This window comes from Schistocerca serialis, chromosome 1 (genome assembly GCF_023864345.2).
Source record: "Schistocerca serialis cubense isolate TAMUIC-IGC-003099 chromosome 1, iqSchSeri2.2, whole genome shotgun sequence".
In the NCBI taxonomy this organism is placed as follows: Eukaryota; Metazoa; Arthropoda; class Insecta; order Orthoptera; family Acrididae; genus Schistocerca; species Schistocerca serialis.
In genome coordinates, this window is record NC_064638.1 from 841,342,793 (window position 1) to 841,356,145 (window position 13,353).

A 13,353-nucleotide genomic window follows, 5' to 3' on the forward strand; every position below is an offset into this window, starting at 1 on the left:
GGAAATAGAGAAGTAGCTTTTCGGTGGTTTATATTGGATCAATAAAGGAGAAGTATTTCAAGAAACGGAGCATACGAGTTTAACTGTTTCTAAAACTGCATTAAAAATTTCTCCATTATAATGTATTACACTAATCTGACGCCACAAAGAGACGGCATGAGTTCGAGAAAGGTAATCACACATCGTTTATTGAATGTATTAGGCAAATAGCTAGCAGACTGTTATGAGAGATTGCATGCTGGCGTAAATATGTCACGAAATACTGACATATAACCAATAATAAAAGTGGAACATAAAAAAAATTGTTGCGTGTGAACCCGTGATTAATTGCTCACCGTAAAATGCAAATTGAGTGGTCCAAAACTCCAGTAATAATTTCGTGAGCACGCAACTGCCGCTGGAGCGATAACACTGCTCCACGACTGTCATTAAAAGGCTGTAAATTATGTTCTTTCCTTTTCGTTTACGTTGGCGGCGGCAGCTCGTAAGTAACACTTATAACACATGTTCACATGTTACCTGCCTTTTCTGTGACAGTTGATATCGTTAGTACATTAGAAGTGGCTTGTCCGAACATAGGAAAGATTTTAATTTAGTCAGAGGGATTACACGTCATGCAGGGTCCATGGTCTCAGCAGCCATCTTCGAAAGTTGTAGGACGTAGATGGTCACGAAAATTAGAACAATAAAAGTGGTGGAAATAGTATCTTCGTATTTGTTTCTGTGTTTCTCCACGTAATACGGAATAATTTAAATTAGTTTTTGATAACTAAAATCACAACGACGACCTCTTTGTTTGTTTCCATCGTTACTTCCCAGGTGCGAAGGGAAAAAAATACACGTTTTTCCTTTTACTTAAGTGTTTCGTATGATTATAAGGAATAAAGAATGATAGTCAATAATTGAACGCTCTTGCTATGGTTCAAGAAAACAGGTGCGGAGCCAACTAAGTGAAGTGTCATCCGCATTGTCTTATTCTCTCCGAGCCAGATGGAAGACTGGCCATGATGAACAAAAACTAGCTGTCGATAAAAATAGTTCCCTGTCGTCACTTCCTCGTATGATATTTCTTGAATTCTCGGAAGGCCACAATTAGACCCTTTTGAACTCCCTCGTTTGTCTGTATGAAGCACGAGTGCTGTCCTGTGGCGTGGTTGCCTGCTTGCTTCACACTTTCGCACCAGACAGAGCCTTCCCATTAAAGGGGTAGGTACAGATGGTGCTCTGGTAGCTGTCCCACTCAGCTATCTGTTGGCGAACGAGGTTGAAACATTATCAGAACATCTACTATCAATCAGGTGCCATATGCCGTTATGGGATCAAAATCAACATCGTCTTTCTATGTGTACTAATTTTTTCCTGGCAGTGTATATCAACTAACAAACGCTAGTTGTATGATGGCAGAGCCCAGTTCAAATTATCCTCACTTTCTCAATCATACAAGACTGTTGAGGGTACAAGCACTATCCAAACGCTCTTATATGTTTAAAATAAAGTAAAATAAATCTCCTGTGCCCTCACAACAGGAACTATCATTTTAAGCAAAAAATCTCCCAAAGGGCATAGGTCCTGATCCGGATTGCTTCCAACTAGAAACACTTAATGTTCATTGTCATTTATTTAACGTATTATTCAGTACTCATCTTTGACCAGAGGGTGTGCCATACTACCGGATGTCCTGCGCCGACGGAATGGGAACGGCGTTCGTCACAGGAGTCTCCTCTGGGGCATGTCGGGTGTGCTTAAAGTGCAGATTAGTACCGGACCGGTCAGAGCCGGGGCGGCTGTACAGAGCAAGCTGCCCGACGTTTGGCGTGGTGGCAATCTTTGTGTGGACAGCGGCCAGAAGGCTGGGATTCCTGCCACTGTGGGAAACGGCCGTCACACCGCTGTCAACCTGCGTTCTCTAGCAGCTTGTCGGGGTTAAGGGTAAGCACATTTCGTAACTTTCCTTGGTGTCAGTTAGCTTCGTTAGGTCGGACGTTGCAGCCTTTATGTAAGAACATTTTGTGTGCGAATTGTTCCTCCAAACTCTTCATGGGTGTTAACCAATGCATTACAGACTATCGTACATTCTGTTTCCCAGAAACGAACAAGCTGGATTTGAAATTATCAAGCTTTGGCATCTTGCAGCTCAGCCTCTCTTAAAGTGTATTTATAGTTTCCCTAATTACTTATAGGGTTTTGAGAATTGTTGTCCTATAAATCTTGTGGTTCATAAAAAATCTTTCTTAGAGCCCGCTGCATCGCTCACTTGGATTGCATGGTCTCACACCGATTTGTTTTTCTTTAATCGAATTGTTCGCAGATTGCAGTACCTTCTAACTTTTCATGCTAATTAAGGCCGTAGGAGTATGGTCATTTCCGAATGTACTCCTGACCAAAACACGATTCTGGCAGCTGGGGTCCAAGGTTTTGTTAGTTACGTCTTTTGCATTCTTGTGGTGATATTTCCATAGAAACTTTATCGCCTAACAGATATTGCTTTATATCTAACGGAGAAGTGAAATATCAATTTTCTTAGAATTAGCTTCAACATTTTTTTTAATATAACGAAATATTTTCTTAACAATTTTCATCCACTGTTTCATCCCCTTAGGGGTTGAGATTCAAAAAAGAGACAAACACGTATTTTTTATTTTGATTCCTAATAGAGAAGCCAAATACAAATTTTATAAAAAATGCTTTAGTAGTTCTTTAATAATGATTAATTTTCTAAAAATTTTCACCTTCTATTTTACCTCCTTATTGGCTGAATTTCCCAAACTGCTGAAAGACTTTTTTTTAATTTCTGACTGAGAGACCAAATATAAGTTCGCAGTTCTACCTTCAAAGTTCCCTTAATAGTGACATGTTTTTACAAAGCCTTTCATCCATTTTTCGCCTCCTTAGGAGTACAATTTGAAACAGTCCCATCTTAAATGATGCCTACACTATAAGATCCATAACCTTTTCACATTTCAAGTTTCTATCCTTAGCGGTTTGGATTGAGCTATGATGTGTCATTGAATGGCCAGTCCAATTTCACCGCCTTAGTGTGCGAATTTCCAAAAACAGTGAAAAACAGTGAAAAACGCGTTTTTTCGTATTTAAAGGAGAAGTCAAATACCAATTTTCATAGATTTAGCATTAAAAATGCTTTCGTAACGAAATAATTTCATAAACATTTCACCCACATATTCCCTTTCTTAGCGGATGAATTTCCAAAAAAAAAGTTTAAAAAATAAAATAAAAAGAAACGCGTATTGGCATCACGTTCTCTTCACCGATGAGTGTCGCGTATGCCTTCAACTAGACAATCATCGGAGACGTGTTTGGAGGGAATTCGGCCAGGCTGGACGCCTTAGACACACTGTCCAGCGAGTTCAGCAAGGTGCAGGTTCCCTGGTGATTTGGTGTGGCATTATGTGGGGCTCACGTACGTCGCTGGTGGTCATGGAAGGTGCGGTAACGGCTGTACGGTACGTGAATGCCATCCTCCGACCGATAGTGAAACTATATCGGCAATATATTGGCGAAGCATTCGTCTTCGTGGACGACAATTCGCACCCTCATCGCGCAGATCTTGTGAATGACTTCCACCAGGATGACGACATCGCTCGACTACAGTGGCCATCATGTTCTCCAGACATGAACCCTATCGAACATGCCTGGGTTAGATTGAAGAGGTCTGTTTATGGACGACGTGACCCACCAAATACTCTGAGGGATCTATGCGGAATCGCCGTTGAGGAGTGGGACAATATGGACCAACAGAGCCTTGATGAGCCTGCGGGTCGTATGTCACGACGACTACAGGCATGCATCAATGCAAGAGGATGTGCTACTGGGTATTAGAGGTACCGGTGCGTACAGCAATCTGAACCACCACCTCTGAAGATCTCGTTGTATGGTGGTACAACATGCAAAGTATGGATTTCATGAGCTATAGAAAGGGCAGAAATGATGTTTGTGTTTATCTCTATTCCAGTTTTCTGTACAGGTTCCGGAACTCTCGGGACCGAGGTGATGCAAAACTTTTTTTGATGTGTATATAAACACATTCCGTAATGCAGACGTTTCTTGTGCTTCGTAGCTAACTCTGGACGGAATATTTAATCCGATAACTTGTAAAACTGAGCGAACATATCTTCTCCCTTTCTGCCTGTGGGGAGCTGTCGCCCATACTTGGTGGAGCGACAACCGATACTATAGGGTTCAAGTGTTGTTAGCTCTGCGAAGCGAGTGTGCGTATCCATTTTAGTTTTTACTGGTTGACATGCACTATATATCCTGGTTTAGTCCATTTGTTAAGGAACTTGTTTCTTATTAGATTTGAAGTCTTTATTTTGTTGTCTGAGCGCCTGCGCGTTCGTTATTTGATTGCTGTCTCTGAAACCTTTTTTTAAATGAACTCATAGTGTGCCTCCTATTTCCTGCCCGAGAGCATATGCGCCATTTAAAATTGTTTGGGTTTTTAATTAATTTCAAATATGTGTTCAATTTGCCTTTTTACCTTGTTGATTATTCGGAAGTGAGTATTCTGTTTCCTGTTTGAGCTCATGTACTGTAGCTAATTTCCTTGTGGCTTTTGCCTTTAATTTCCCGGTTATATCCAGTTTGCCTTCTAAATGTGATTGTAAATTAGTTTAAAGTGTATATTCTGCTTGCCGTTTTGACACTTACGCGTTCATTAAAATTCTTTGGCGTTGATTAAATTCCTACCTTTCCTCCCCCCCCCCCCCTCCTCCTCCACCTTCAATTTACATGTAATGCATCACAGCTGCAGATTCCACGTGGTGTCTGTTCTTTTGGACATGACCGAAAGAACAGATATCAAGCATTTGTATAACTGATTTGCCTAGATGGGCAATGGATTCGCCTTCTTCAGTGCGGATCCACAAGTACGTCCGACCTCCTGCGGTAATCTCAGAGTGGCGAGAATGGAGGACATGGACAGGAACTGTTATAGGTGGCGCTTGGCGGGAGTGTGGGTCGTCCGTGAGTTGTGCCGAGACAGTCCGCGCAGTTGCAATAACGTTGTGTCTAGTAAGCAGGAAATCACGGGTTCGAAACCAGGTGCAGCACACTCATTCACTCGTCGCCACTGATTCCGTGTAATGTCCCGATGCAACTCACATCAGTAATCCCTTCCCTCTCCTTTCCTTTCTCCCTCCCCCATCCACCCCCCAATTTACATAAAATGTATCACAGCTGCGGATTCCGTATGATGTCCGTTCTTTTGGACATGTCCGAAAGAACAGACATCAGGCATTCTCATAAATGTATGTTTAGAGAGATATAGTGTCTTGAGTTCCTTGATCAGCTTGGTTTGTGAAGCACCCCGATTAACTGGTGGCTTCGGGTCTTAAACTCAATGCCTTGGATTTGAGCTGATATTATTCATTTTACAGTGTTAATCTTATGTTTCATCATTGAAGTCTGTGGTTGCAATAAATTGTATTTGACACTATTTTGTTCGACAAATAGTGTTACACTCCTGTTTGCCCAGTCCCTTTCATCCCAAGGGCAACCAAATGGATGCCCGCGTCTACGCATTTACAACAGTTAATAAACATTGCAACATGCGTATTATAAAGTATCAATTGAAAAATACGTATCTTCAACACATTTAAATTTAAAAATTATCAGTCACTGTACAGGTGTTGCAGAGTTCACAATAAAATTTCGAAAATCCCAACGTCACCTTCATTGCATTTGTGCATTCTTGGGGGAACTTGTTTTGTTACTTGTCTGAGTAGCTCTGCAAGTTCCAGACTGAGGCCAGCAGCGTCCATGATGCAACCAAGCAGCTTAGCTCGCTTATTCGCCTTTCGTTTGTACGCCTCGGCCTTCATCCAACCCCATACACAACGAAAAATCCAGTTGCGTAACGTCTGGCGATCCTGGTGGCTAATTAATTGTAATGGGTAGAAATCACAAAGCGTGTTCCACACGTTTTAATTTCGTTCCATTACTGTTCCTCATAAATGTGTTCGGTCTCGGAAACCATTCGGAACAGAGCATTTTTTTTTTTTTTGGTCATCAGTCTACTGACTGGTTTGATGCTGCCCGCCACGAATTCCTTTCCTATTCTAACCTCCTCATCTTAAAGTAGCACTTGCAACCTACGTCCTCAATTATTTGCTTGACATATTCCAATGTCTGTCTTCCTCTACAGTTTTTGCCCTCTACAGCTCCGTCTAGTACCATGGAAGTCATTCCCTCATGTCTTAGCAGATGTCCTATCATCCTGTCCCCTCTCCTTATCAGTGTTTTCCACATATTCCTTTCCTCTCCGATTCTGCGTAGAACCTCCTCATTCCTAACCTTATCAGTCCACTTAATTTTCAACATTCGTCTATAGCACCACATCTCAAATGCTTCGATTCTCTTCTGTTCCCGTTTTCCCAAAGCCCATGTTTCACTACCATACAATGCTGTACTCCAGACGTACATCCTCAGAAATTTCTTCCTCAAATTAAGGCCGGTATTTGATATTAGTAGACTTCTCTTGGCCAGAAATGCCTTTTTCGCCATAGCGAGTCTGCTTTTGATGTCCTCCTTGCTCCGTCCGTCATTGGTTATTTTACTGCCTAGGTAGCAGAATTCCTTAACTTCATTGACTTCGTGACCATCAACCCTGATGTTAAGTTTCTCGCTGTTCTCATTTCTACTACTTCTCATTACCTTCGTCTTTCTCCGATTTACTCTCAAACCATACTGTGTACTCATTAGACTGTTCATTCCGTTCAGCAGATCATTTAATTCTTCTTCACTTTCACTCAAGATAGCAATGTCATCAGCGAATCGTATCATTGATATCCTTTCACCTCGTATTTTAATTCCACTCATGAACCTTTCTTTTATTTCCATCATTGCTTCCTCGATGTACAGATTGAAGAGTAGGGGCGAAAGGCTACAGCCTTATCTTACACCCTTCGTAATACGAGCACTTCGTTCTTGATCGTCCACTCTTATTAATCCCTCTAGGTTGTTGTACATATTGTATATGACCCGTCTCTCCCTATAGCTTACCCCTACTTTTTTCAGAATCTCGAACAGCTTGCACCATTTTATACTGTCGAACGCTTTTTCCAGGTCGACAAAGCCTATGAAAGTGTCTTTATTTTTCTTTAGCCTTGCTTCCATTATTAGCCGTAACGTCAGAATTGCCTCTCTCGTCCCTTTACTTTTCCTAAAGCCAAACTGATCGTCACCTAGCGCATTCTCAATTTTCTTTTCCATTCTTCTGTATATTATTCTTGTAAGCAGCTTCGATGCATGAGCTGTTAATCTGATTGTGCGATAATTCTCGCACTTGTCAGCTCTTGCCGTCTTCGGAATTGTGTGGATGATGCTTTTCCGAAAGTCAGATGGTATATCGCCAGACTCATATGTTCTACACACCAACGTGAATAGTCGTTTTGTTGCCACTTCCCCCAATGATTTTAGAAATTCTGATGGAATGTTATCTATCCCTTCTGCCTTATTTGACCGTAAGACCTCCAAAGATCTTTTAAATTCCGATTCTAATACTGGATCCCCTATCTCTTCTAAATCGACTCCTGTTTCTTCTTCTATCACACCAGACAAATCTTCACCCTCATAGAGGCTTTCAATGTATTCTTTCCACCTATCTGCTCTCTCCTCTGCATTTAACAATGGAATTCCCGTTGCACTCTTAATGTTACCACCGTTGCTTTTAATGTCACCAAAGGTTGTTTTGACTTTCCTGTATGCTGAGTCTGTCCATCCGACAATCATATCTTTTTCGATGTCTTCACATTTTTCCTGCAGCCATTTCGTCTTAGCTTCCCTGCACTTCCTATTTATTTCATTCCTCAGCGACTTGTATTTCTGTATCCCTGATTTTCGCGGAACATGTTTGTACTTCCTCCTTTCATCAATCAACTGAAGTATTTCTTCTGTTACCCACGGTTTCTTCGCAGCTACCTTCTTTGTGCCTATGTTTTCCCTCCCAACTTCTGTGGTGGCCCTTTTTAGAGATGTCCATTCCTCTTCAACTGTACTGCCTACTGCGCTATTCCTTATTGCTGTATCCACAGCGTTAAGGAACTTCAAACGTATCTCGTCATTCCTTAGTACTTCCGTATCCCACTTCTTTGCGTATTGATTCTTCCTGACTAATGTCTTGAACTTCAGCTTACCCTTCATCACTACTATATTGGGATCTGAGTCTATATCTGCTCCTGGGTACGTCTTACAATCCAGTATCTCATTTCGGAATCTCTGTCTGACCATGATGTAATCTAATTGAAATCTTCCCGTATCTCCCGGCCATTTCCAAGTATACCTCCTCCTCTTGTGATTCTTGAACAGGGTATTCGCTATTACTAGTTGAAACTTGTTACAGAACTCAATTAGCCTTTCTCCTCTTTCATTACTTGTCCCAAGCCCGTATTCTCCTGTAACATTTTCTTCTACTCCTTCCCCTACAACTGCATTCCAGTCGCCCATGACTATTAGATTTTCGTCCCCCTTTACATACTGCATTACCCTTTCAATATCTTCATACACTTTCTCTATCTGTTCATCTTCAGCTTGCGACGTCGGCATGTATACCTGAACTATCGTTGTCGGTGTTGGTCTGCTGTCGATTCTGATTAGAACAACCTGGTCACTGAACTGTTCACAGTAACACACCCTCTGCCCTACCTTCCTATCCATAACGAATCCTACACCTGTTATACCATTTTCTGCTGCTGTTGATATTACCCGATACTCATCTGACCAGAAATCCTTGTCTTCCTTCCACTTCACTTCACTGACCCCTACTGTATCTAGATTGAGCCTTTGCATTTCCCTTTTCAAATTTTCTAGTTTCCCTGCCACGTTCAAGCTTCTGACATTCCACGCTCCGACTCGTAGAACGTTATTGTTTCGTAGATTATTCAATCTTTTTCTCATGGTAACCTCCCCCTTGGCAGTCCCCTCCCGGAGATCCTAATGGGGGACTATTCCGGAATCTTTCGCCAATGGAGAGATCATCATGACACTTCTTCAATTACAGGCCACATGTCCTGTGGATACACGTTACGTGTCTTTAATGCAGTGCCCTTTAGGGGCAATTTACCACCCCCAGGACAAGAGAGTGCCCTGAACCTCTATCCGCCCCTCCGCCCTCTTTCACAAGACCGTTGGCAGAATGAGGCTGACTTCTTATGCCGGAAGTCTTCGGCCGACAATGCTGATTATTTATCAAAATCTAGGCAGTGGCGGGGATCGAACCCGTGACCGAAGACGTTTTGATTATGAATCAAAGACGCTACCCCTAGACCACGGGTACAGAGCACATGCACATACAAAGATTTTTGCTTCAAATGAGCGTTCCTGTCTTATCCCTGAATATCGACCATTCTTCCTGGGTCACCTTGTATACCGCAGGCCACCGAGCAGACAGTGTGAAGGACACACCGTAATATTATTATGGATTTTCTTTCCTATTCCATTCTCTTAATGAAAGAGGAAAAATGGCTTTATGTGCCATAATATCTCTTACCTTATTATTATAATCACTTCGAGATGTAAACTATGAAATACATTAAAAGAATTCGCATACGGGAATATGAACAACAGCCAGCTGTATAAGGGAATGACGACAATGAAAATTTGTGCCGGACCGGGACTCCAACCTGGATTTCTTGCTTTACGCAGATACTCATATCATTAGCTTTTGCTATCTGTTAACGGCCGTAGGAGCAGACCCAGACTTCCATACGTCATAGTTTCCGCGTCACAAATTGTACTCGTACACACGTTATGTACACTACTGGCCATTAAAATTGCTACACCAAGAAGGAATGCAGATGATAAATGGGTAATCATTGGAGAACTGACATGTGATTACATTTTCACGCAATTTGGGTCAATAGATCCTGAGAAATCAGTACCCAGAACAACCACCTCTGGCCGTAATAACGACCTTGATACGCCTGGGCATGGGGTCAAACAGAGCTTCGATGGCGCGTTCACCATGCAGCTTCAACACGAAACCACAGTTCATCAAGAGTAGTGACTGGCGTATAGCGACGAGCCAGTTGCTCGGCCACCATTGACCAGACGTTTTCAATTGGTGAGAGATCTGGAGAATGTGCTGGCCAGGGCAGCAGTCGAACATTTTCTGTAACCAGAAAGGCCTGTACAGGACCTGCAACATGCGGTCGTGCATTATCCTGCTGAAATGTAGGGTTTTGCAGGGATCGAATGAACGGTAGAGCCACGGGTCGTAACACATCTGAAATGTAACGTCCACTGTTCAAAGTTCCGTAAATGCGAAGAAGAGGTGATGGAGACGTGTAACCAATGGCACCCCATACCATCACGCCGGGTGATACGCCAGTATGGAGATGACGAATAAACACTTCCAATGTGCGTTCACCACGATGTCGCCAAACACGGATGCGACCGTCATGATACTGTAAACAGAACCTGGATTCATCTGAAAGATGACGTTTTGCCATTCGTGCACCCAGGTTCGTCGTTGAGTACACCATCGCAGGCGCTCCTGTCTGTGATGCAGCGTCAATGGTAACCGCAGCCATGGTCTTCGTGTTGATAGTCCATGCTGCTGCAAACGTCGTCGAACTGTTGGTGCAGATGGTTGTTGTCTTGCAAACGTCCCCATCTGTTGACTCAGGGATCGAGACGTGGCTGCACGATCCGTTGCAGCCATAAGATGGCTGTCATCTCGACTCGATACGAGGCCGTTGGGATCCAGCACGGCGTTCCGTATTACCCTCCTGAACCCACCTATTCCTTATTCTGCTAACAGTCATTGGATCTCGACCAACGCGAACAGCAATGTCACGATACGATAAACCGCAATCGCGATAGGCCACAATCCGACCTTTATCAAAGTCGGAAATGTGGTGGTACGCATTTCTCCTCCTTACACGAGGCATCACAACAACATTTCACCAGGCAACGTCGGTCAACTGCTGTTTGTGTCGGAGAAATCGATTGGAAACTTTCCTCATGTCAGCACGTTGTAGGTGTCGCTACAGTCGCCAACCTTGTGTGAATGCTGTGAAAAGCTTATCATTTGCATATCACAGCATCTTCTTCCTGTCGTTTAAATTTCGCGCCTGTAGCACGTTATCTTCGTGGTGCAGAGTTTTAATGGCCAGTAGTGTAATTCCTGTTCGCAAGGGGACATTTTTATTGATAATCGCTGCCTGGTAATGGTGAATAAATAGGATATTTCAAAGCTTCTGTTGCTAAGAAGAACGATGCAATGTCCTTTCGGGCATGGATGCATGTCAGAAGGAACTTTGCTTCGGTCTTCTTATCAACGTAGGAACTGCAATATCGTCCACATACTCTGCGCCAAGTGGTTGCACAGTCATTTTGGAATGCATGTTATCTAAACTTACCAAGTAGGATTTTTCAAAAATCTCGTCGTCTATCTTACAAGGAGACACACTTAAATGCCCAGAACATCTCTGTTCTTGTGCCGTACGAGATAAACCGACCTGTTGCGTACGCAACAGCAAATTTTCTCATTCGTTCGTGTCTGTGGTAACAGTTACTTGATAACAACTGCAAAGCCTGGAAATATATCCTACGAGTAGATTTCCTCGCACTAGCGTCTTGTACTTTTTTTTTACTTTTGGAGTTGTGTTTATTTTTCCCAGAATCTCTTTAATAAATCTTCTGCTGCTATTCGGCTTCCCCAGAGCTGGTTGTACCTGATCGTCCTTTTCCGTACCGTCAGAAATGCGACTGTTATCAGACATAGAAAAGGTCTCAGCTGTAAGCGAGGGAAGTGTACAGGTACAAGGAGAATGGTACGAGAGACGCTAAGTAAGTAATTCAACGAACTTTTTCCCCGGGAAATTTCGCGGAATTTGTTGTGGGACATCGTGGATTATTCCCGCTTCAGGCCCTATAGTTTCATGAAGTTCCAATAGGTAACAGCGGTGTGCGTACCTTGCAAAACGACGTCTGTAACGGAGGTGCGTTCCACGCAGGGAGCTGACCTCGTGCTTCTTTTGGCAAGAAAACCCAGAGCATCACAAATATTCATAGGAGCTTGTGAGAGGTCTACGGAGACCAAAATAAAACAAACTTAAAAGCACGGTGAGCCGTTGGGAGAGGCGTGTGTCATCAGCGCAAAAGGTCCCGCAAACCTGTCCGATCTTCCGCGTGCCGGCTGGCCGCACACGGATAATAACTGTCGTGTGACTGGGGCTTCCCGTCGGGTAGACCGTTCGCCGGGTGAAAGTCTTTCGATATGACGCCACTTCGGCGACTTCTGCGTCGAAGGGGGTGAAATGATGATGATTTTCACACCACAACACCCAGTCCCTGAGCGGAGAAAATCTCCGACCCATCCGGGAATCGAACCCGGGCCCTTAGGATTCACATTCTGTCGCGCTAGCCACTCGGCTACCGGGGGCGGACCGAATACAAATGTGCCTCCCGTAATGATGGAAAGTGCGGACACTTTCATGCGAGGTGATCGACGGTTCACAGTCAAACACCTCGCTGCACAACTGGACGTGTCTGTTGATAGTGATGACACTCTCGTCCAACAGTTGGTGCACTCAATAGCGTATGCCTTCTGGGTAACTCGCAGTCTGACCAACACCGTACGGAGCAACGAAGGACCATCTGTGAGGAGATACTTGAGCGTTACGAGTTTGATCGTCACCATTTTTGTCACAGGTGAAGAAACATGGGTTCATCACTTCGAACGGGAAACAAAACGGCAGTCCATCAAGTGGCGCCACACCACCTCCCGTATGAAGAAAGAGTTCAAAGCCGCTGGCCGTAGTGGCCGAGCGGTTCTAGGCGCTTCATTCTGGAACCACGAGACCGCTACGGTCGCAGGTTGGAATCCTGCCCCGGGCATGGATGTGTGTGATGTCCTTAGCTTGGTTAGGTTGAAGTAGTTCTAAGTTCTAGGGGACTGATGACCTCAGCTGTTAAGTCCCATAGTGCTCAGAACCATTTGAACCATTTTTTGATGTTAAAGGCCGCACCCTCAGCCGGCAAAGTTATGCTGGTTTTCTGGATCTCTGAAGGGATTATTCTGATTTCCTCCCTCATAGTGCGACGATCAACTCTGAAGTATATTGTGCTATATAAAGAAACGACGTAAGCGTGCTCATCGCCAGAAAAATGCAAATGGACTTGTCTTTCTCCATGACAATACAAGGTGTCACCGAAGTCTGCGCTGTCGATATGAGCTCACAGAACTTCACTGAACTGTTCATCCTCATCCATCTTTCAACCTGGGTATCGCACGTTCCTACTTGCATCTGTTTGGCCCAATGAAGGACGCAACCCGCGGAAAGAGGTATATGGATGTTGGAGAGGTTATTGATGCGGCAAGACGGCTCAGAAGTC

At 43.7% G+C, this 13,353-nt stretch overlaps 1 protein-coding gene across 1 annotated transcript in view; it reads right to left on the reverse strand.

The window, feature by feature from the left end:
- The window catches only part of LOC126439053 (fibrillin-2-like), a 194,513-nt gene that overhangs the window by 107,252 nt on the left and 73,908 nt on the right, over positions 1–13,353 (reverse strand). The window lies entirely within an intron of this gene.